Source organism: Fukomys damarensis, unplaced genomic scaffold (genome assembly GCF_012274545.1).
Source record: "Fukomys damarensis isolate Sample0158 unplaced genomic scaffold, DMR_v1.0_HiC HiC_scaffold_1, whole genome shotgun sequence".
NCBI lineage: Eukaryota > Metazoa > Chordata > Mammalia > Rodentia > Bathyergidae > Fukomys > Fukomys damarensis.
The window spans coordinates 46,081,524-46,104,495 of record NW_022900913.1 but is presented as its reverse complement, the minus strand read 5'-3'; the positions used below and the strand labels follow the sequence as shown (position 1 = coordinate 46,104,495).

The window sequence follows — 22,972 nt, the reverse complement described above, 5'->3', positions numbered from 1 at the left end:
GAGATGGCAGTCTAAATTGTACTAACATGTGTCAGATCACAACTCTGAGGTGTGCCAGAAGAAGTACTTGGCTGGGCAGGAAGCGATGAGGCTCCAGCCCAGATGGGAAGGAAGAATTGGCTGGTTCCGGGCAGAGGAAGCAGCTTGTGCAATAGCCCAAGGTGGAGGGAAGCTCCCCAAGTTTGAAGAACTGAAAGCCAGAGAGTCTGGAACCTTGAGAACAGGGGAGGGGATGCAAGATGGTGCTGGAGAGCGAGTCTAGGCCCAGGCCAACCCTGGCCTTGGACATCTTGTTAAGGACTTTCCTAAAAAGGGAAAAGTTACCACAGGCAATGTTTTGCAAAGGTTTTCCAGCAGGAGGATGTTATATTTGAAGTTGATTTAAAGATGATCACTCCAGGAAAATGGGTTCAAATGAGGCAAGAAAGGAATACAAGAGGTGCACATTTATAATCCTAGCTACTTGGGAGACTGAGGCAGGAGGATCACAAGTTTGAGACCAGCCTGGGAAATTTAGTGGATTTCATCTTAAAATAAAATATAAAGGGGTATGGATGTAGCTCAGTGTTCCCTGAGTTCCATCCACTGCAGAAAGAAAGGAACAAGGGGTAATAGCTAAGTTTCATGACTTTGTTACAGTGAACCAAGTATTGCTTCATGAGCTTTGCACACATTATCATATTTAATCCTCACACAGCTCTGTGGACCAATTGCTTTTGTCCTCCCTCCACAGGAGACTGAGACACAACAATGGGAAACAGTGGTTGGCTGGTAAGTGCAAGAACCAAGCTATGATGCCAGACTGCTTTGTTACCGTGTCATGGATATTTCTTTCTGCCCAAGGCAAGGCCACCAACTAGGGGCTTGCACCTGGGTGGTGGCCATGGGCCTGTTAAATAGAGGAATTGACAAAACACAGCTCAGTGGTGGTGTGAGAAGTGTGGGTTACTGTGTGAGAGGGAGGTTTGAGAGATCCTAGGACCAGCTATGGGGTGGAGCACATCCAAGAGTTGGGTGCTTCCCCAAGCTCTGGAGCTGGAGCTAGGAAGCTGATTCATGCTCCTCGTGTCTCTCTCCCTCTCTCTCTCTCTCTCTTGGCAGTGTTGAGGCTGAGCCCATGCTTCATGCACACTAGGCAAATACTTGAACTCTAAGCTATGCTTTTCCTTACTGGGAATTCCACGTTATCTCCTCAGCTTGGCTCACTGTAGTTCTCTTCCTTTAAAAATCAGATCTATGCCATTTTCTATCCCTGTTTTATGTGTTTATTCAACTTTTTATTTGATTTTTTTAGTTTCTAAAAGTTTTGCTTCCAGTCTAACTGATAGCATTCCTACAAATTCTGGCTGAAGTTTGCTTGGATTCACATGCTCACTGACATGCCGCCCCGATACTCTGAGAGATAACCATACTGTGTGGATCCCAAACACTTCCTTTTCTTCCAACTGACATCCTTCATTCTGATACCAGTCAGCCTTGACCTTTAGAACGCATATATCACTTTATGTCTACAGTGCACTTTAGGTATTTACACGTGAAAATTTCTTACACAATACACAATGTACTTGTCTATAGCTGCTACTAAAAATAGTTACACCACACATAAAGTCCCTGACTTATGAACATTCGAGGTGGGAACTTTTCCAGGTGTACTATATAAGATTCACTCTGTCTGCTTATGAACAATTCCAATTTACAAACAATTCTGCTGGAATGGAACTCAGGGAACTTACTTTATTTAAAAATGTTATACTTAGGGCTGGGGATTTAGCTCAGTGATGCTTTCAAAGCACAAGGTCCTGAGTTTAATCCCCATTACCCACCCCCAAAAAGGTGCATACACAGTCATAGAAAGGAAGGTTAGAAGGGGTATCACAATTCCCAGCTTGAAACTATATTACAAAGCTATTGTGATAAAAACAGAACTGAGGACCAGGGGAGTAGATTAGAAGACACAGAAACAACTCCAGACATACTACATTACCTCAGCTTTGACAAAGGAGCCAACCATCCTTACTAGAAGAACGGTAGCTCTTTAATAAGTGGTGTTGGAAAAACTGGTTTTCAACTTGCCAATGATTAAAACTAGACCCCTATCTTTCACCATGAACTAAACTAAAATCCAAGTGGATTAAAGATCTAAATATTAAAACAGAAACACTAAACTTGTTGGAAAGATAAGTTAGGTAGAACTCTTGAAGACACTGGTATTGGAAAAGAGTTTATGAACAAGTCCTCAGCAGCATGGGAACCAGCACAAAGAATAAACAACTAGGATCTCATCTTTTTAAAAAGCTTCTGCACTGCAAGAGAAATCACCAACAGAAATAAAAGACAACCTACACTGTGGGAAAAAAATTTTACCAGCTATTCCTCAGACAAAGGTCTACTATCCAGAATATATAAAGAACTACAAAAATCAGACCTCCCAAATTAAAAAAAAAAAACCCACTTCAAAAATGGGCTTCTGAGGGGGGGTGAAGGGAGGGCAGGGGTAAGGGGAAAAAATGAGAACCAAGATCTGTCATGTAGAGGTACAAGATCCTGATGATGAATGTAACTGTACTGTATACCTAAAATGTACCAATAGACTCAATGAGAAAAAAAAAATGGGCTTCTGAAATGAACAGACATTTCTCAAAGAAGGAAGTAAAACAGCAAATAAATGTGAAAAAATGTTCAACATCACTGGTCATTCAAGAGATGCATATGAAAACAACACCGAGATTCCACCTCACCCCACAAAGAATGGCTGCTATCAAGAAATCACACAATAACAAATGTTGGCGGGGTTGTGGAGAGAAATGGACCCTTCTCCATTGTTGGTGGGAGTGCAGACTGCTGCAACCACTGTGGAAATCAATAGGAGACACCTTAAACAACTAGCATTAGAGGTCCCATTTGACCCAGCTATCCTTCTCCTGGGTATCTTTCCAAAAGAATTAAAAGAATCACACCACAGTGATATATGTGCACCTTTGTTTACAGTGGCACAGTTTGTAATAGCTAAAACTTGGAAACAGCCCAATTGCCCATCATCTGGAGACTGGATACAGAAAATGTGCTGGGTTTCTTTTTTTTTTTTTTTATAATGGAGTACTACTCAGCCATAAAGAATGAGAAAGTAGAGACATTTATAGCTAAGTGGATGCCCATTGAGGACATACTCTTAAGTGAAATTAAAAGGACACACATGTGTAAATATTGAATAGTTTGGTGTGATAAACTAAAAGTATAAATAAGTATCAAAATGTACAACTGATATTGTGTAATAGGGGGAAAGGTCTAAAGGTGTAAGGGAAGTGGGAAGGGGTAGGGGAAAGGTAAGAAGGGAAAAGAAAAAATATGAGAAAATGAAAAAATGGAAACAAAGTCTTTGTAAATAGGGAAGGGTGGATGGGTTGAGGGAGGCCAGGGGAATGGGGAAAAAATAAGAATGAAGGTATGTCATGTAAAAGAACAAGATCCCAATGATGAATCTAATTGTATTGTATACCTATAATGTACCAATAAAAAAAAAAAAAGAAAGGAAGGTAAGAGCTGGGAGTATGATTAAATGGAAAGGCACATGCTTAGCACGTGCAAGGTCTTCGGCTCAATCCCTAGTACACCTGTACACACACACACACACACACACACACACACACACACACACTAGTTAGATGCTGTGGCACTTGCCTGAAGTCTCAGTTACCCAGGAGGCTGAAGCAAGAGAATCTCTTTAGCACAGAGGTTTGACAACAGCCTGGGAAACAGTGAGATCTTATCTCTAAAAATGTTAAATAATCCAGCATGCTGGGAGGCTGAGGCAGGATGGCAAGTAACTTAGCAATTTAGCACTTTAGCAAGACCCTGTCTCAAAACAAAAAAAGATAAAAAATGGTTGAAGATGTCACTGAGTGTGAAGGCCTTGAATTCAATGCCCAGTACCTGCCCCTTCAAAAGAAAAGAAATAAGAAGATGAGGACATGCATTATTGCAAACTTTTTTAAAATTCTAAAATATATCAAGTATATTAGGAAAGTTGTAACATATTTAGTCAGAATTACAATTTTAGCCTTGTTACCTTTGTTAAGATGCATTGTGAAACAGGTTGGTCAGGCATTAATTGGTTCAGACAGTAGTTAAGGGACATCTCCTATGTGCTAGAGACCACAGTGGGTGGAACAGTGATGTTCCAGGAGGGCATATGCTCCATCTTCAGTTTCAATCTTGTGGGGAAATCAGAACTGAAGAAGCAGTTCATTAGGACAACAGGGTGCCAGGGAAGCTGTGGGCGAAATATCCATCCCCAGGTTCAAGCAATGATTCTGAAGAAAGAAAGGTTTTAAGCTAAGATGGGAAGGGCAAGGAGAAGCCACCCAGGAGAAGAAAAGATGAGGCACTCACAGGCAGTGGGAGCAGCATATTCAAAGATGCAGATGAGCAAGAATGTGAGCTACAGTATTCAAAAGCTGAAAGAAGCTGAGTAGGCTGGAGCTTAGGCTGCAAAGGATGGCTGGTGCATAAAACCAGATCATGCAGGGCCTTGTAATCCTGTAAAAGAACGTGCAGGATTTACCCTGATGGTGGGGGAGCATTGAAATGGGCAAGAAGGGCTGGTTGAGAGGGAAGGCTGGAAGTAGAATGATCAGTTGGGGAGCTGGAGTAAAGACACAGAGAGAATGCTGGCCAGAGCTAGGATAGCAACTGCAAGAGTAGGTTCAGAAGGCAAAAGCAGAGCAAGTGGCAGGCAGGAGGACAACTCCCAAGTCTCTGGCTTGGCCAAGGAGGTGAGTTACAGTCATCCACCGAGAGAAAGAACATGGGACAGACACACTTTTGCCTGGTTAGCTTGAGGTGACTATTTGAGGCCCATGAGTTAGGGACTCTCGATGGAAATATAGACATGGTAACTGAAACTCGCTAAAGGAGTAAAAGAGAGTGCATCCAGAGATTTCAGTGACATGAGGTCACTTGTGAGTTTGGGGAAGCATTTGGGAGATGGAGGGTAGAGATAAAATACAGATTGCAAAATAAGCAAGGAAAAGGAGTGGGTAGTAGGTAGTAGGTGAAAGCAGGGTAAGGGCTAGGGATGTAGCTTAGTGGTTGAGCACTTGCCTAGCATGTTTGCAGCCCTGGGATCCTTCCTCAGTGTTAGGGACAAAAGCAACTACAAAAGGGACAAAAGTCAAGGGCAGTTGCTGGAGTGATTTAGGATGTAGGATCTTGGAGACACTTGTAGATTTAAACATAGATGATATAAATCTAAGAAGCAGGGAGAGGCTGAGTATTCAAAGAAGAGGCCTGGTCCTCAGATAGGCTGGGGGTGGCATCTGGGCACAAAAGAGGACATGAGAAAAGGGTGGGTGTAATCCAAGTCAGAGTATAGGTTCTTTGCCAGAAGATCATCCCAGGGAGGATGTTATTCTCTCTTTTAGAGGACAGCAAGATAATCCACTAAGAATGAGAGGAGAGAGGACAGGGATGCAGCTCAGTGGTAGGGTAAGTGTTTATTATGCACGAGGCCCATGGTTTGATCCCTGGTACCTCAGGACCTTCAGATTATGAGACTGATGTGCTGCCTGCTGCGCTAAGGAGGCAGTCCCCGGCACCTCAAAAACACAAGAAAACAGCAAACAGTGAGGGGAAGATTTACAGGACAGGAGAGTAGAAAAAAATTTAAAGAGTAACAGTACTTTTATTTTTAAAAAATGAATGCCTATGGCTTTGGAAAAAAAAAAAAAGTTCGGCTGGGGATGTAGGTCAGCGGTGCAATGCCTGCCTGGCAAGCATGAGGCCCTGAGTTCAATTCCCAGTGTCAAAAAAAAAAAAGAAAGAAAAAAAACAAACAGAGGAAGGAAGGAAGGAAGGAGGGCAGGAAGGCAGGCAGGCAGGAAGGAAGGAAGGAAAGAAGGAAGGGAGGGAGGGTACACAGTGTATACTTCGGCAGCCTCGCCCTCCAGCTTTGTTTTGGAAGCAACTGAAGTCCAAAACGGCCTATTTCTTGTGTCACCCTTCAGGGATATTCTGTGCCCGGCTCTGAACCACACTCACACATGTAACATTGTGTCTTGGAGACAGTGTCACATTTGCACAAGTCAGTCTACACCATGATCAACCATCCTTCCTTTAACCAGCTTCTTGTACATACATGCTGGCTCACATTGTGAGCGTAACTATAGAGAAACTGCGTAGTTCTGGAATCACCCTCTAATGAGGCTGTATACAATTATATCCTCCTTATATTGTGTACAATTCAACTTATTAATATATATTTTTATTTTAGCCAATCTGAGAGGTGAAAAATGCAATCTCATTTTGCTTTGGATTTATTAATTGTAGGAAAGAAATCCATTTCAATATTAAAAATTAATTTGGTCCCTTTTTTGGTGAACTGTCCATTTGTGCCCTTGTCTATTTTTCTATCCCTTTTATTTTATTTCAAGACAGGGTCTCACTAAGTTGCACAGGCTGGCTTTGAACTTGTGATCATCCTGCCTCAGCCTTGGGAGCAGGTGGGATCATAGGTCTGGCTGGTCTTTCCTATTGAGTTTTGAAGAAAGGAAAAGGTTTGAAGGTAATTGGTAGAGAGAGGAAAGAGCCAAAGAGGGCTGGGGCTCTGGTAGCCACAGGCTATGGAGGTGACCTCTCCTCCATGGAAGAGAGCTTAGCTGAGTTGTGTCCTGCAGCTCTGGCTGTGATTTCTTTCTCTAAGAGGTTTACAGTTCCCTGAAGCCATTGCTGACCGACAGGCCCTGGGGACAGCTAGAAAGGATGGAAACTTCCATTCTTTGTGTTTGTCAAGCCCATGGAGGAGTAGGTGGCTAAACAGAAACTGTCCCTGGCAGTGAGTGAAGCTGCCTGAGTCCCTGAGTCAGCCTGAGCCCCAACACCTGACTGCTCTAGGGGAGAGGTTTGGGGGCCTCCTTGCTGGGCTTTGGTATTTACTCATAGGCACCAGTTCCCCACTTAACCTAAACAGAGTGACCTCCAGAGGTGAACTACCCATCTAGTCTGCTACACCCCATGCTTCCTTCCCATGATGCTGTCCCCTGCTGGGCACCTTCGCACACAGACTGTCACTCTGGGACTCACCCTGCCAGCTGCTCTCCTTGACTAGAGGCCAGGAGGGTGAGGAGGCTGAGGGTGCAAGGTGAGCCGAGGTGTCCCTCTCCTCAGTAGGTATTGGCTCAAGTTCCACAGCCCCAGTCCTACGCAGGAGGTCCAGGGCCATTTCATGCCTTAGATTCCTCAGTGGGAAAGTATCTTTCCCCAGGACCGAACTTGAGCTTCCTGTTCCCCATGAAACCTCAAAGAGATGTGAGTAGTTTTATCACACAACATGCAACCCATCACGCTAAAATGACTTAAATACACACATTGTGAGCATCTGTTAGCACCTTTCACATGCCAGGTACTGAACTAAAGGACTTTGTATCATTTGGTTCTCACAACAACCACTGAAGACAGTGACCGTTACTGTCTCCATTTCACCCATGTTATCTCCACTGAGATGACAAAAGTCAGGTTCAGGGTAGTGAAGTCACTTTCTCTAACTCAGCTGCTATGTGCACGGCAGGCAAGTGAACCCAGCACTGTCTGGTGCTACAATCTGTGCACTTCACATCACCCCAGGCAACCCTGTTTACTCCCACCCCACTGATGCAGGGTGGCCAGAGAGGCCCTTCCACGCTTGCAAATCTTCATGTTGCTCAATGTTTTGACAAAGAGGCCTGCTCCGGGATTTAAACCCATAATATTTAAGATGCATCATAAAGGTTACCCACCTTTCTTATTAGACAGGGACTTCCTGAATCCATGGGACTTTTCATCTAGTGATCAGATGAAGGACTTTCAGTGGGTTGATGATTGCTTATACTATTGAAAAAATTATTATATGATTGAAATGATGATCCTGGTATTCAAAGACATTCAAATTAAAATGCATTTAGGATCCAAACTCTGATATGCTAGCATTTTTCAGCTAAATGTTCATAACCATTGCTTTTTGATTCCACTTTAACGATAATTTCTTGTCTTCATCTTTACCCAACTCCCTCATTTGTGAGTGGAAGTTCGGCTTTAAGAGGTGCTGTGATGTAGCCCCATAATTCAAATTCTGAAGGGTAGATTATTTTCTCTTTCAACCCTTTTGATGGCAGAAGTTGCTAAACATGCTACTATGCAACAACTGAAAAGGAAATTGAACACACACACAAAGATAACAAAGCCACTAACCACTTAAAAGGACAAATGGATGGTGGAAATTATTTTTAACTTTTTACCTCATAAAGTCTATTTTTGGGAGGTCTCATTGAAATTTTTAAAGAGTTTTTTAACTTTTTGTGTGTAGGTTGATGCTGACCTCAACTTTCTTTCTTTACAATCCACACTATTATCTGTGACATTTATCAAGAGAGAACCATGTAGAAACTGGAACATTCCTACAGGTAAAAATTACTGGAGAAAGTTAAATCCTCACAAAAATCAGCAATTTTGTAAAATTGTTCCTATATCTGTTTTCCTTTGGACTTTAAAATCCAACTTCTAGAGAAATCACACAAACTTTCTCAAGCTACACTAGTACAAGTGTTCTCCAGTTCTAAAAATGCCCAGATGGTGCTTTGTCTCTCAGCATCTTTTTACCCCCCCTGGGCTCCTAGGTCCTCACCCTGATTGTCGAAGGGAGATCAGGAAGAGTAAAAGGTTTCTTTCCAGGTAGTAGAGCTGACCCAATCATAATAATTTTTAGTTCCTAATACTGAAAAGTACAGCTGATTGAGATAGCCTAAAACTGCTGATGAAACCAGCACATATTTTTTCTTTCTATAGTTGAAATCTATAGAAGATAACATTAATGTATGAATGGCAAGACACGGAGGAGGCTAAGGCTGACCTTGCCTTCCAGGTTGGCTCAAGGGGCACAACACGACCACCCCATCTTGTTAGGCCCCCTTTGAGCAAGAAGACAACAGCGACTTCTCAAGTGGAGCTCTGAGAAATACACTCCCCAAAGCCAGAGTCAGGGGATGGGGAGAGAGAGAGAGAGAGAGAGAGAGAGAGAGAGAGTGTGTTTGCTTTTTGTTTTCCTTAAAGGAGGTGAGTGCACAGGGGCTAAGAAGTAAGGGGACAGGGAGAGAGGAAAATATGTTCCAAGTCAGAGAAAAGTTGGGACATAATGTCTCAATGAATGTGAATTAAACTTCACCGACTGCACCCATAGTAGCTAAAAATGTCACTCTAAGAGGAAAATTCCAATTTTAGAAGGCCAGTTTCTATGGTCAGTGCTGAGCCCCTGGAGGCTCTAGGAGTTGCTCCCACGGTTCTCCTCCCTCCCAGGCTTCACTCACTCTTGGGCAGCCCTGTCCTGGGATAGTAAGAAAGCCACGTCCCTAAGAAAAAAGGCATCACCTTGTCTGTTTGGAGACAGGCACGTATGAATCTTGGCTCACTCACTTACCGTATAAGCTGTGGGATAGAGTCAAATTGCTTAGCCTGTCTGATTTTCAGAGTGCCAATTTTCCCTCAGCTATTTTCTAGCTATATGATTTCATGTAACTAATTTATATATGCATCATATAAGTGTCTTCATTGGTAAAAATGACAATAACTCATTTAATTATTTTTGTTTTATGCCTGAGATTGAACCTAGGGGCTTGTATGCATGATAGGCAAGTGGTCTGACATTGAGCTACATCCCCAGCCCCTACTTTTTGAAAATTTTGAGACAAGGTCTTTCCAAGTTGTCTCTGCTGACCTTAAACAAGCAATCTTCCTGCCTCAGCCTCCCAAGTTTCTGGAATTATAGACATTCATCACCACACCCTCATTTAGTCTTTTAAAGATTAAAGGAGCAAATAACTGGCACATAGTAATTGCTTAATAAATGCCCCTTTTATTGTTATTAAATAACATTGCAAAGTGCTCAAAACCTGTAAAGAAGGTATAATTAAAGTATAAACAGTTACACTCATTAGTTTGAAAACTATACCTTATTATATTTTGACAAATCTTCAACTGTTCAAGCTAAACATATAGATACACAAAACTATAATTTTATAACATATGCAAGAAAGTAAAACATCTTAAGTATAAATTTATTCTATATCACTCTGTTTTTAGGTGATTGAAAAAGCAAGACACTTTCTCTAGTGAATGTGTCAATTAAAAGAAAGGAGATTCATTAACTTAATTAAAATATTCATTAATTTATTCATTGAGAACAAAAAGAGGTGAAACCTTAAATATGTACAACTTTTGGCAAAAAGCAGCATGCATTTTTTTCATGTAATTACCTATCTTCAGTCACATTGTAAAAATTCCTTGGAATCACCAGACAGTGGTAGTTTTTGCAAAGCAGAGCGGACACTTTCACAAAAACATCTCTGAGACTGACCTCTTTAACACTACTCAGAAGAAATCTTAACATTTTGTCCTTAATTGATTACCTCTTACAGGACGTTTGACTGCTTATTTTCTGAAGGAGCTTGACAGACAGTGTTTTACATCTGAGTGAAGAACAAACATCTCTTGACTTTGAAAGTCCTTTATTCCAAAGCTTTAGCTGAATTCACCCATTGCAGCAAACTACAATTCCTCTTAGCAACTCCTCTACCTAACAATTGGCATGTTCATTTTGGCAATGATTGTAAAGCTCCTTCTGATTTTCAAAACATTCAAATGTGAAAAGCAGGTGTCTTAGAATGGTGGAAACCTTGTTTTAATGCTTTGCAACAAATATTTAACCATAACCAATATAGACTGGCTATCTGTAAAGGAATTGGATGTTGTAATTATAACTTTCTATTGAATTGATATATTGGGAGACAAACTGTAATAGGGGAAGGAGATTTGAAGTGAGGAGTCTTGGTATTTCTCCAGTGTAAATACTACTTCAAGTAACATATCTATCATGTTAGTATCACCCTATGCTGGGCACTGTGCTATCTGTACACATTATTTCTTTTAATTGTTTTTTTAAAAATCTATACAAAGGATAGTTTTATCCATTTTAAATATTTTTGGAGGTTAGAAAATCTGGGAAAAAGAAGGAGAATAGCTCCTGGATTTCCAGGAGGGGTTCTGAATGGATGGCCCCATTTTTATAGTGAAAAGGACTCTGAAATAATTGTTTCTAGCTAAATCATCTGTGTAAAAGATTGTGAATTTGAACCCAAGCCTGACAGACTCTGACACTTAGACTCTTTCAACTACACACAATAACTTTTTCAATTGTGCCATCTTAGGTATATTGAGTGTACCCAAAACACACACAAAAACACCCCCCCACACACTCACACACTCACAATTTATTAGGAAATGTCCTTTTGCTGAAGTTGTATAAAGCATAAAACCTACTGATCTAGACTACTGGAAGAAAGGTGATACAGAATCAGTGGAAAGTATGAATTTCAAACTCACTTTACATAAAATAGGTTTTCCTACTACCTTATGCATGCATTTTAAAATGGATTCCCACCCATTCTTTCATTTCATGCTCATAACAGCTCCTCAAATTAGGCAGAGTTGGCATTATCAGTCTAATTTTACTGGTAAGAAAAATCAAGCCTGCAAAGTTAAATGCTTTGCCTATGGTCATAGAGCTATTTAGTAACAAACCCACACTACCCTGCTCTGCAGGATGACCTAACAAATTCCTCCTGAATTACCAGATAATTATTGGGTAAGAATAATATGTATTCTTATATTAATTATTCATATATAAGGGATTGCCTGAAGTGCTCCAAGATGTATTTCAAGCATTCCCCTTATAATCTCATTTACATTATTTTTCTACACTACTTAGCCAGACAAGGCTTGCTAAATGAAGGAAAATTTGTGCCCAGATCCCAATCAAGTTATTATAAATTCCAAATTAATAGGGTCTAAATAAATAAGAGCTTATTATGGAGCTAAAAGCTGATAATGTTATTTGTTTCTGATATCTTCTTTCATTTGCTTCAGCCCCGGTTTGGGCATTTTATCTGCTGCATATTTTTTTCCTGTTTCCTCATTAGAGCAAAAGGGCCAGAGAGGCAGACAAGGAAATACTTGCATGTGAGTAAAATTAATAACCTGAAATTATAGAAAGGGGTAGAGAGGTATCTTTTCGGTAATTTATCATAATGTTTGGTAACAGCAATTTGCAGTAATGAAATAACTAATCTTTACTTCTCCTGGGCATGTGTTGTATTTTTCAGTTTACGCTTTACTTACATTTTTTTATTACTCCATTTGTTAAATTATTTAAACTTACAAGTCAACCTCTAACTTATTAATGGCAAGGCAGGCTTCTGAAGTGGAATGAATGTAAATAATCATTTCATCTTTTATCCTTATTTTTAAGAGACGGAGCAAGGTATCTCACATGAGATGTCCCTGGGCTTCACAGGAACTAGGAAGCTTGAGACTATTCACCACCTGGGAGAGGTGACCCAGCTTAAACTACAAGGACTGTGAGGCCTCTTTATGAAATAAACTTAATATAAAAATCATCTAGGTGGAAATTCGGTTTTCCTGGTGGTGAGTTTCCTCATGCTTTTAAAAGTGTCCTAAGGGATCAAGATGAGTGAGCGACAGGCCTGTGGCAGGAAAGGCCCGGTGCTCTTAGAGATATTTCTTCCATGATTAAAAAATAATGATTTTTTTGTTTGCCAGGTGCAAGGAATAAACACTCTAGGATTCTCTCTGTTCTGCCGTTTTCCCTCTAATCTACAAACACAACACAAAGGCCTCTCTGTTCCTTCGCTGGCTTGCATTTCTCATTCAGACGTCCTTCCTGTTTGGGGTTTTATTTCTTACTTCCATTTGGCTCTCTGCTTTCCTGTAAGGGCTTCTGAGTTTGTTTGTTTTCAGGTTTCTCACATTTTTCTATTTTCGAACTGTATCTTTTTGCAAAAAAATCTCTGTCTCGCTCCTTTTTCATGCTGCTCCCTGTCTATTCTGTACCTGGCATTATTCAACATCTGCGTTTCTATTTATTTCCCTCCTCCTGGCTCTTATTTCTTTATCTCTGGCCCCTCATTTCCTCTCCTGGATTCTCCTCTTCCCATCTCGATGCCCTTTGACCAAACATCCTCTCCGCACCCTGCTTCAGGCGACTGAAGCAATGCTCCTCCCTGGACTGGAGGGGAAGATGAGGCTGCCGAGTGGCTAACAACTTCCCCCTCCCCTGTGTCCCAGCAAGGGAAGGGGGTGACACAAAGGGAAGGAAGGAGGAGGAAATAAAGGTGAGGAAGCAGGGCGCGACTGTGAAGCTGCTCTGTAATTACCACCCGGTCGGCGTTTGTCTCACTCACTGCGAGCTCAGCGTGTTGAAAGCACGGAGCGAGTGACACCAGCCTGGCTGTAGTCTTGGCCCGGACTCCCTGGAATCCGAAGCGCCAGGGCAGTGGCGGCAGAGCGTTTCCACTTGACCCCAAATCACTGTGCAGCTCCCCAGGGGAGGTGCCGGGCCGCCTCCCTGTAAACATCCCGCTTCTCACCATGGGGCAGTGACCTGGCCTCGCCCTGGGCATTTTTTATTTTTAAAATATTTCCAACTATATTTATAAATAAATCCCGTTTTTTAGAACCACCTTCTTGCTACTCTGATTGTACTGCAGAGGAAAAACCCAGGGCAGTCAACCCTGTAGTCGTTTTGCTTTTCTCTAGGGGTGGGGAGGCAGAATAATAAGTATTTTAAAACCAGATGAACAAGAAGCTCTCAGAAAACAATTATACCAGACTGATCTTAGAAAAAAGACCAAATAAATGGGCCTTTCTGCACACCCCCATACCAGGGGTGTTATGGGTCAGCAGCCTCTGAAGCTTCCTCCAGTCACTTTTTGGGGACAGCAGGGACCAAGGAGCCTGTCCTGTCACTGGTGCGCTGCTCTGCTGAAGAAGAGTGATGACATAGATGACTCCATTTTTCCTTTTTCGGGCAGATGTGGGTTTGTTGATTTTGAAACCAAGACACAGAGGAAAGGCCTAGCAGTTCAAACTCCTCAAACAACCAGCCTGAACTTCTCACACATATTCTATTTTGACAAAAGAAGTCCCTTTTTGGCAGGTGAGGTAAACAGGAGAGATGACCGCAGGTTGGCCACACTGCTTTCTGGGCTCCTTCCTGGCTCCCACCCGGCTTACTCCACAGACAAAAGGTACAGTGCTGGTTCTCAAGATTGCCAAAGGGTGAACGACAAGACTCCAGCCTTGGCGTGCCTTTGTCTGTGCAGCACAAATAAGGTTGAGGCTGGGCTGGGCAGGGGACCCCCCACCCCCAGGCAGCCAGAGGTCCTCCCTGGGAAGGGAGCTTTTAGACCCAGGGGCCACTAAGTAGAGGCACTAGCGCTGGGACTTGTTGGTCCAGGAGACTTTCTTTTTCCACATGTGCAGATTTTTGCCTTTAATTCCTGGCTTCCAAGAGGTAATGAAAGGAAGAGCTAAGAACTGACTCTGCACAATAGAACAACACATACACAGAGTCAGGAATCGATTATAGCTCACAGATATACACATGGAAATTATGCATGTGGGGTGTTCTAGTTTGCCTTCATGTTTCCCTGTAAGGAAGACTTAAAATTTAAAAGAGAAACAAGAAACAGAAATAAAAAATAAGAACGACAATAAAAACCCTTGTGTGAAGCCTCATGCCTCTAATTCTTATCTCACTTGGTGTCTAGACTCGAGACTTCTCCCTCCAAGGCAGCCTGGCGCTGCCATCTTTGTCTCTAGTTTGGCCTCAAGCAGCCCCGTGTACAGTGCTTAGCTCTGGCACAGGGTCCAGCAATGGCCAGCTTGGCAGGGCCCTCTCCTCTGCCCTGATGCAAAGGGCAGGTTTGACTGGGTCTCTGCAATCCACAGGAAAGGAACTACCCGAAGGTCTGGTGTTCTCAGAAAAACCCAGTGCCTCCATGGAGAAACCACACACTCCTGTTACTTATTTTGTCACACAAGCATCCCACACTGGAATCAGCTGAGGTTTCACTCTTCCTCTGCTCTCTGATCATTGTTAACATGGTGACTTCCGTGGATGTATTCATTTCCTAGAGCTGTTGTAACAAAGTATCCCAAGCTGGGCTGTGTCTCTTTATTAAATAGAAACGAGCCTTGTTCCCTCTGAAGCCTTCAGTCTCAGTGTGCCTCACCTTGGAGATTCATCATTCCAACTCCCTGCCTCCTTTTTCATAAGCACACAAGTCATCCTGGATCAGGGCCCCTCTAATGATCTCATTTTAACTTGGTTAATTCTTTAAAGACCTTATTTCCAGCAAAAGTCACAACTGAGGCACCAGGGCCAAGACTGAAATGTATTGGGGGGGCACAATTCAGGTAACGAGAGTGGTCTACTTTGTCATTTGAATATTTTTCAACTTTCAAGAAAGTCTAATCTTCCTTGTTTTGTGGGTCGGCATGTAAAGTGCTCTGTAACTACAGTAGTAATAAGATTCAAACAAATGGTGAAGGATAACTGCTCCATAGGATGAATACAGTAACAGCTTGGACTTTAGAGCTTCTTGGCCACTTCCCCATGTGTGCACCTGCTCAGATCTCTTCCGGTTTCCCTCAGGAATTGGATTTGTACTTTAAACTGAGGTTTCTTGTTCCAAAACTCTCCTCCAGCATTGGGACACATCCAAGAAGCCTTGTCTTGCTGCCAGTGTCTCTCACTAGTAATGAAACACTTTGTTCATTCGTTCATTCAATCATTCATTCATTCATTGGCAGTGCTGGGCACCAAATTACAGTCCTGCACATCCCAGGCAAGCCTTTGATCACTGAGCTTCTCCCCTTGCCCTTATTATTGATGGGGAAGGAGAGGTGCTGGGAAATGTATCAGCACAGGTAATATTGGTTGCCCAAGAGCAATCATACCCATTATTATATGGTTATAATACAATACTTAACGTACTTAAGTGTTTTTGAGGTACTGAGATAAAAAGTAAATGAAAAGAGAAATTGTTGGTGTTGAGTACTCAGTGTCTTTTATGTAATATCAGAGCATGTTAGGATTAATGAACATTTTGGGTTCTCCTCATTTTCTAGGCAATATTCATAACAAACCCACAACACAAGCCTTACGTACACTCCAGGGCTTACACATGGGTGAACCTCCTTTTCCCCATAGCTCTCCTCCCCCCACCAGATTCTCACAGCAACCTCTGAGGCTGGGGAAATGGCTACCACAAGTGGGTGAGAAAAACAAGGAGGATCCAAGAGTGAGGGACAAGTGGTCTCTGGAAACAGGCCTGGGCTCTGGCTGTGCTCTTTTTAGTTCAGCTGGCTGCCAGCTTTTAGCACAAATCCACCAGCCACTAAAACACACTGATTTCATTTACAGGTTAGGCTAGTTTTGAGAATCTTGTTTGAACACTCTGTTTTGGATTTTTTTATTTCCAGTTTTTCTAGTTGGGTAAGAGGAAGGTAGATAAGTTGGATCCAAGGTGAGATTTCTCACCTATCCTACTCTGACTACAAAGGCTTCAATTCCCTGCAGGTGGGATTTAAAAGGGAAATATAGAGTGAGCTTAGCAGAGCTAGGTGAGAGACAGCCAAACCCTTGCTTTTGCATAGAGCATCCTGGAGGCTTCATGCAAAATGGAGTGGGAGGGTCTTTCTTTTTTCACTTTTCCTTCCAGAAAAATGTTTTTCTCTTTGATAATTCACTACTGCTGAACAAAATTAAACAGTACAGAGAAAGTGGAGGTTTCTGCAATCTCAACACATCACCTCTATCTAGGGGACTGCCATGTTGATAGATAGCTCAGGTCAATCTTTCCAGGCTTGTTTTATTTTTCTGTTGTTTTCTGAGGTATAGGGGGTTGAAGGCTAGTACTCACTGCCTACCACCAAGCTACATTTCCAGGGATATTCCTGCCTCCAGACTGACCTGGAACCTGCAATCTTCCCGCCTCAGCCTCCCTAGTAGCTGGGATTACAGGTATGCACCACTGTACTAGCTGCTTCCAGGCTTCTTACTACAAACATTGCATTGTTCTGCATCTGTATTTCTGTATAAATCGAATCATTAGCATAGTGGAATGTCCTTCTTTACCAGCTCTTTGCCATTTTATACAACAGATATTTTTTCATGGAAAACCATGAAGAAGTAACCTATCCTTTTTTTTTTAAAGGCATGTTTTAAGCTGGTGCACACCTGTAATCTCAGTTATTATAGATAAAGGCTGAGTATTGCAAATTCAAGGGCACCCTGGTCAACTTAAAGAGACCCAATCTCAAAGTAAAAAATAAAAAAAGGCTGGTGATGTGCAGCACCCTTGGTTCAATCCTCAGCAACAAAACAAATCATGTTTTAAAATTAAAGAAATTTTTTTAGCACAGAATCAAATCATACAGAAAGGTATAAAAGGAAAAGTAAAAATTTCCATCCTTTAACTCTAATCCTTTCTCCAAAAGTAAGCACTGCTGTAACAGTTTCTCTTATAACCATCCAGAAAACAGGACTCTTAATACCTCTGTGTACATATGAATACATAACTTTTACTCTGCTCTGGACCTCACTTTGTGTAATGTATCTTGACCTTTTAAAGGAATTGGTATTTATAGATAGACATCATTCTTTTAAATAGATGTTATCATTCCTTTACATGACGACACCATTATTTAACTAACCTGATCTCTATTAATGGACATTAAAATTATTTTAAAATTTTGTACTAGAACAGTGCTAGAGTCATTATCTCCAAGTCAGGATAAAACATTAATGCTTATTTCTCTGAGTTTTCATCATCCATGGGGATAAGCATTTGATATACTTACATTTTTACAAAAGTCTTCGCTGATTTGACAGGTGACACCTTGCTTTCACCTTCTTGTATTTAATTATTAAGAAATCTATTTTATATGATTTGTTGCCCTGAATAGCCTGTTCATGACTTTGACCTGGGTGTGTATTGGAATGTTTATCTTTTCTTATTTGGTTTATAAGAGAAAGATTACATTCTTATGTGGAAACACATACAGAACCTGAGTGGTGGCTCTGAAGAGGGTTTTTAAAGCATTTTTTTCTACATTTTCATAATTCTACAATAAACTCCATAGGGACCAAGCTAACGTTTACATTTGTCAAAGCAAATTTTCCTGGTGAAGAGTACAGTAGTCTAGTGCCTACTTTTGCTTTCCGGTTTCATTTAACTTTGGTCAGCAGAGGTCTGAAAATACTGAGTAGAAAATTCCAGAAATAATTTATAAGTTCCAAATTGCACACCTTTCTGAATGGTATAATGAAATCTCACACTGTCTTGTTTTGACCTGCCTAGGAAGTGAATCATTTCTTCATCCAGTGTATCCACCTCATATTTGGTACCCATCTCTTAGTCATTCAGCAGTTGTGTTAGACAGCTTTGCCCCACCGTGACAAAATACCTGAGAGAAACAACTTCAAACAAAGAAAGATTTCTTTCGTCTATTTCTGAGGTTTCAGACCACGGTCACTTGGTCCCATCAATTTCTAGGCCTGTGATGAGGTGGTCTGAGGAGCATGTGGTGGAGTGAACCTGCTCCCTTCACGCTGGCGAGGAGGGGGGGGCGCTGGGGACAGAGGATCATGACCCACCCCCATGGCATGTTTCCTCCAACTATGCCTTGCCTCCTAAAGTTTCCACCACCTCCCAACACCCCTCTAAGCTATGATCCACAAGTGGGTGAATCCAGACATAAAGTCAGAGCCTTCACGACTCAACTGCCAACCAAAGGGCCCAAATCTGACACTGCTGCACAGAGGACCCAGCCTCCAGCACATGAGATTTGGCAGACACTTAAGATTCCAACTGTAACAGTGCTCGTTCATTTATCAGAACCACTGTCACGGCATGGCATGGTAGTGCTTGTGGTCCAGTGACCCTTGTTTTACTCACTAATGGCCCACAGTGCAAAGGGGGTGATGATGGCAATTTGAATGTGCCAAAGACAGGCTATAAAGTGTTCCCTTCAAAGGAAAAGGTGAAAGTTTTCAACTTCATAAGAAAAACTTATATGCTGGTTGGTAAAATCTCCAGTAAGTTCTTATTAATGTCTTACTTTTTCTAGTTTATAAACTTGATCACAGGCATGCATCCCATGCATAGGAAAGAACATAGCATACATGGTTGGTGCTGTCTGTGAATTTCAGGTATCCACCAGGCACCTTTGAATATATCCTGCCAGGCTTGGGGGGAGGGAGATACTGTAAATTGTATGAAAGTTGAAAAAAGAAAGATATGGGGGAAAAGAACAGCTCATTTTCCAGTGACTCTCGCCATCCAAGGAACATTTTTAGGGATACAGTAAATATACTAAGGAAACCAATCACCCATTCAATGCCCAGCCCTTATAATCTTATAAGCAACTCTTTGCTATCTTCTTAGCACACATAAGTGAAAGTAATAGAAACTGGACCTTTTACATGACAGACTTTCACTCATTTGGACTGATTCTTCCTCATCCAAATTACTACCGTTTTCTTATAGTGCTTAAAAACAAGCCTGCTTCCAGAATCAGTGACATCATGACAATCATAACTGCACTCATTTTCTCCCTCAGACATTTTCCAACTGGATGAGTGGCCTCCTTGTTTAAATATGGAATTTACCGGTCATAAAATGGATTTCATCCAGACACAAAACACGAAAAAATGAGCTCATGGGAAATGACCCTTGCAATCCATACCACCCCCAAGGCTGAAAAGGATTTTCTATTTCATCAACTTTAGATGGGCTATAATAATAAAATATAAAACACCACACAAAGTCTCAAACATCAGGAGAAGCATATCTCAGAGTTCCTCCCAAGTCTTATTTTCTTAACCTAATCCTTATCTGGGTGTGGTACCACATGTCTCTAATCCTAGCAGCCCAGGAGGCTGAGGCAGGAGGATCTCAAATTAGTGCCCAGCCTGAACAATTTAGTGAGACCCTGTTTCAAAATAAAAGTTAAAAAGGGCTGGGTATGTAACTCAGTGTGAAGAAAACACAAAACAGATATTTACTGAGTGCCTCGAGGGACCCATACTGCAAGAGGTGGCAGGTACACAAAGATGAGCAAGGTGTGGTCCTTGCACTATGGAGTTGGCAACTGAGGTGAAGAGAAGACACAGCCCCTAACATGTCAATATTGCCCTGTGGTGGGCAGAAGAGACAGTCACAGAGTCCCACACACACAGAGAAGGAGCTAACTCTTAGATTAGTTGAATATTTTGAACTCTATGGACAATCATTTTGTCCTGTTTGCTTACGGCTGGCTGCCTACCTAAGAGCCAACAATGCACCTGCCCCTTCATCTCTGCTGGTGGATATTTGCCTTTGTTTGAAGCCCATGTGTTCAGGAAGCAACTCTCCTTGACACACTCGGTTGGGATATTGCAGGTGAATGGTCCAGAAGCCTTGTGGGGGGGCGGTCATTTCCATGGCCTGGGGCACAAGTCCTGCCAATGAGGCCCGAAGGACAGCTGTCCGGGCAGCATTGACAAAGCCTTTTCTTATAGGATGGAGAGACTCATGGGCAGAGACTGGGCATCGCTGTATTGCACAAGATGTCTAGCGTGACTGCAGACATCTCACAATATGAGGGGACCCCCTAAAGAGCACAGTGAGGTGTCCTGGGGTTTGGTGTTTTTTAGCGGTGGGGGTTGAACCCAGGGTTTGTGCACAGCAGGCAAGCACTCTACCACTGAGCAACACACCTGGCCCTGCAGAGAGCTTGGTGGTAACTGTCAGGCCACCTGCAACTGTGAGGGACAAATAACCCTGGATCACATCCTAACACTGTGTCAGAACATGTAATAGAGAAAATGGAGAGGAAGCCAAAGGAAGTCAAGAATTCACTATTGGGGAAGCTGAGTCAAAATAGAACGTTACAAGTAGAGGTTTAGCTTGGCGTAGAGAGAAGCCTATGGATGAACTCCATTCCTGTTTGCAAGTTCATGGAGGGATTTAGAGATGACACACAGTTGCTCTCCATGACTTCTGAAGATCTAAGTGAAAAAAGAAATGGAATTAAAGCAGGAAGAACTGTGGCTGGATTTAAGGGAGGACTGGCCTGAGGGTGAGAGTCTGTCCCTTTGGAAAGAACAGGAATGGACAAGCATGCATCTTTCAAAGAGTTTATTATTCACTTACTGAAATGCAATGGAAATAAACAAACGACTACTGGAAGTTTTCAGTTGTATGCTAAGCTGGAAAAGAGGCCACTGGAATTTAGATAAGGAATCAGCCACAGACCTTCATTAGGCCATAAGCTTGATCTTTCTAAAGCTAGAAATACCTGTTTCAGCACTATCAGGCCGCAGTGTCACCCTGCCATCCAGTTTATAATTCATGTTGAACACACATGACTTTATCAGAGCTTTGTGATTAGGCCCATGTTAAGAACAAGGACACAGAATGAGAAATGTAGCCTCAGGGATGGTGGCTGATTATTTTCAGGGTGCTTATTAGTAGGACTGATGCTAATCTGAACCTACTTTTCCATGGAAGAACGGAAGAATGGGTATTGGGTTTGGTCAGTCCTTCTGTCCATGTCAAAACACTCAACTGTACACATTATGCAGTTCAGCAGGCATCCTGATAGGGACTTACTTCTGCCTGGGGCCCCCATTCCTGGGTCCAAGACTTGGACTAAAGGAACTACTTAAACAAATGGTATTACAGGTTGATTTACTAGCTGTGAAATATGGCTCTAGATCATAACTGACCTCAGACAATAACTACTCTCCTCAAAACCAATTTTATATAAAAGCTATTGTTAGCTAGTCTTTTGCATTACTTCAGAAACTGATGTAAATACACTAAAAGAAAACTAGGGAGGGCAGGGGCATGGGGAAAAAATGAGAACCAAGACCTGTCATGTAAAGGTACAAGATCCCAATGATGAATGTAACTGTACTGTATACCTAAAATGTACCAATAAACTCAATGAGAAAAAAAACCTAAAACTGTTGTAAAAGGTCCATTCTTGATTTGATCATTCATACACTACTTCATTTTACTGAGATTGTAACTGAGGATTTCTTTTACTTCTAAAATTTATAAAACAGGTGTGTGTGTGTGTGTGTGTGTGTGTGTGTGTGTGTGTGTGTGTGACACTGGGAACCAAGACTGGAGATGCACTACCATGGAGCTACATCTGTTTACCCTCATTTCTTATTTTTAGACAAAGTCTTGCTAAGTGCTTAGGCTGGACTTGAACTTGCGATCCTTCTGCCTCAGCTTCCTGAATAGCTGGGATTCTAGGTATGTGCCCCTGTGCCTAACTCTAGGACGAGTTCTAGAGTGCAGATACTACATATGAATTTGCAGCATTCTTTTACAACTCAGCATATCCTTTTTCAGGTCATAAGAGGCTTTTACTGAAGTAGGAAGAGTAGATGCTGAGACACACCCTCAGCCCCCTGCTCCTCTCCACAGATTCTCCAGCTCTCCTCCCCTTTCTTCTTTCCTTCAATTCCTCCCTCTCTATTCCTTCCCACTCTGCCCAGTCCTCTGCAGCAGAAAGCACACACACCTTGCCCAATGGCACAGGGAGCCCAGAAAACACCTATGGGTTTGGAAAGACCTTTATGACATCAGAAGAGTCCATCACGTGGGTGCTCAAAGAGCTTATCTGGGGCTGCGGTGGTCCTTTCTTTCCTTCCCACCTCCCTTGACACCTGCTGATGCTTGCAGGTATTAAGGAAGTGTATAAACTGAATTAATGCCAACCAAACAGTGTTGTTTGGTCCTGGCTTTTTCCCTCCAGCCCATGAAGTCAAAGCATGGAACAATCCATCAAACAGGCTGTTGGCATTGATATATTACTCAGTGTCATTAGAAGGAAGCAAATGTCCCTACACATAGCGATAAGGGACTTCTAAATGTCTGCACCCAGAACACAGCAACATGTAGCATTTGCCACCCAAATCATTTCCTTTAAAAGGACCTAGAACCCAGCAAAATTGCTGCAGAGTTGAAGGTGTTCTGCATGGGGTACACAGGAGGACTGAGTACCTGCTTGTGGCGCAGCATCTTCAGGA

General features: G+C 42.1%; 1 long non-coding RNA gene across 1 annotated transcript in view; it reads right to left on the bottom strand.

Moving 5' to 3' along the window:
- The window catches only part of LOC117285198, a 56,587-nt gene extending 42,385 nt beyond the window's left edge, over positions 1–14,202 (bottom strand). The window contains exon 1 of the long non-coding RNA XR_004516161.1: positions 13,281–14,202. This is a non-coding gene — a long non-coding RNA (uncharacterized LOC117285198). The remainder of the gene's footprint in view (positions 1–13,280) is intronic.
- Between the last annotated feature and the right edge of the window lie 8,770 nt (positions 14,203–22,972).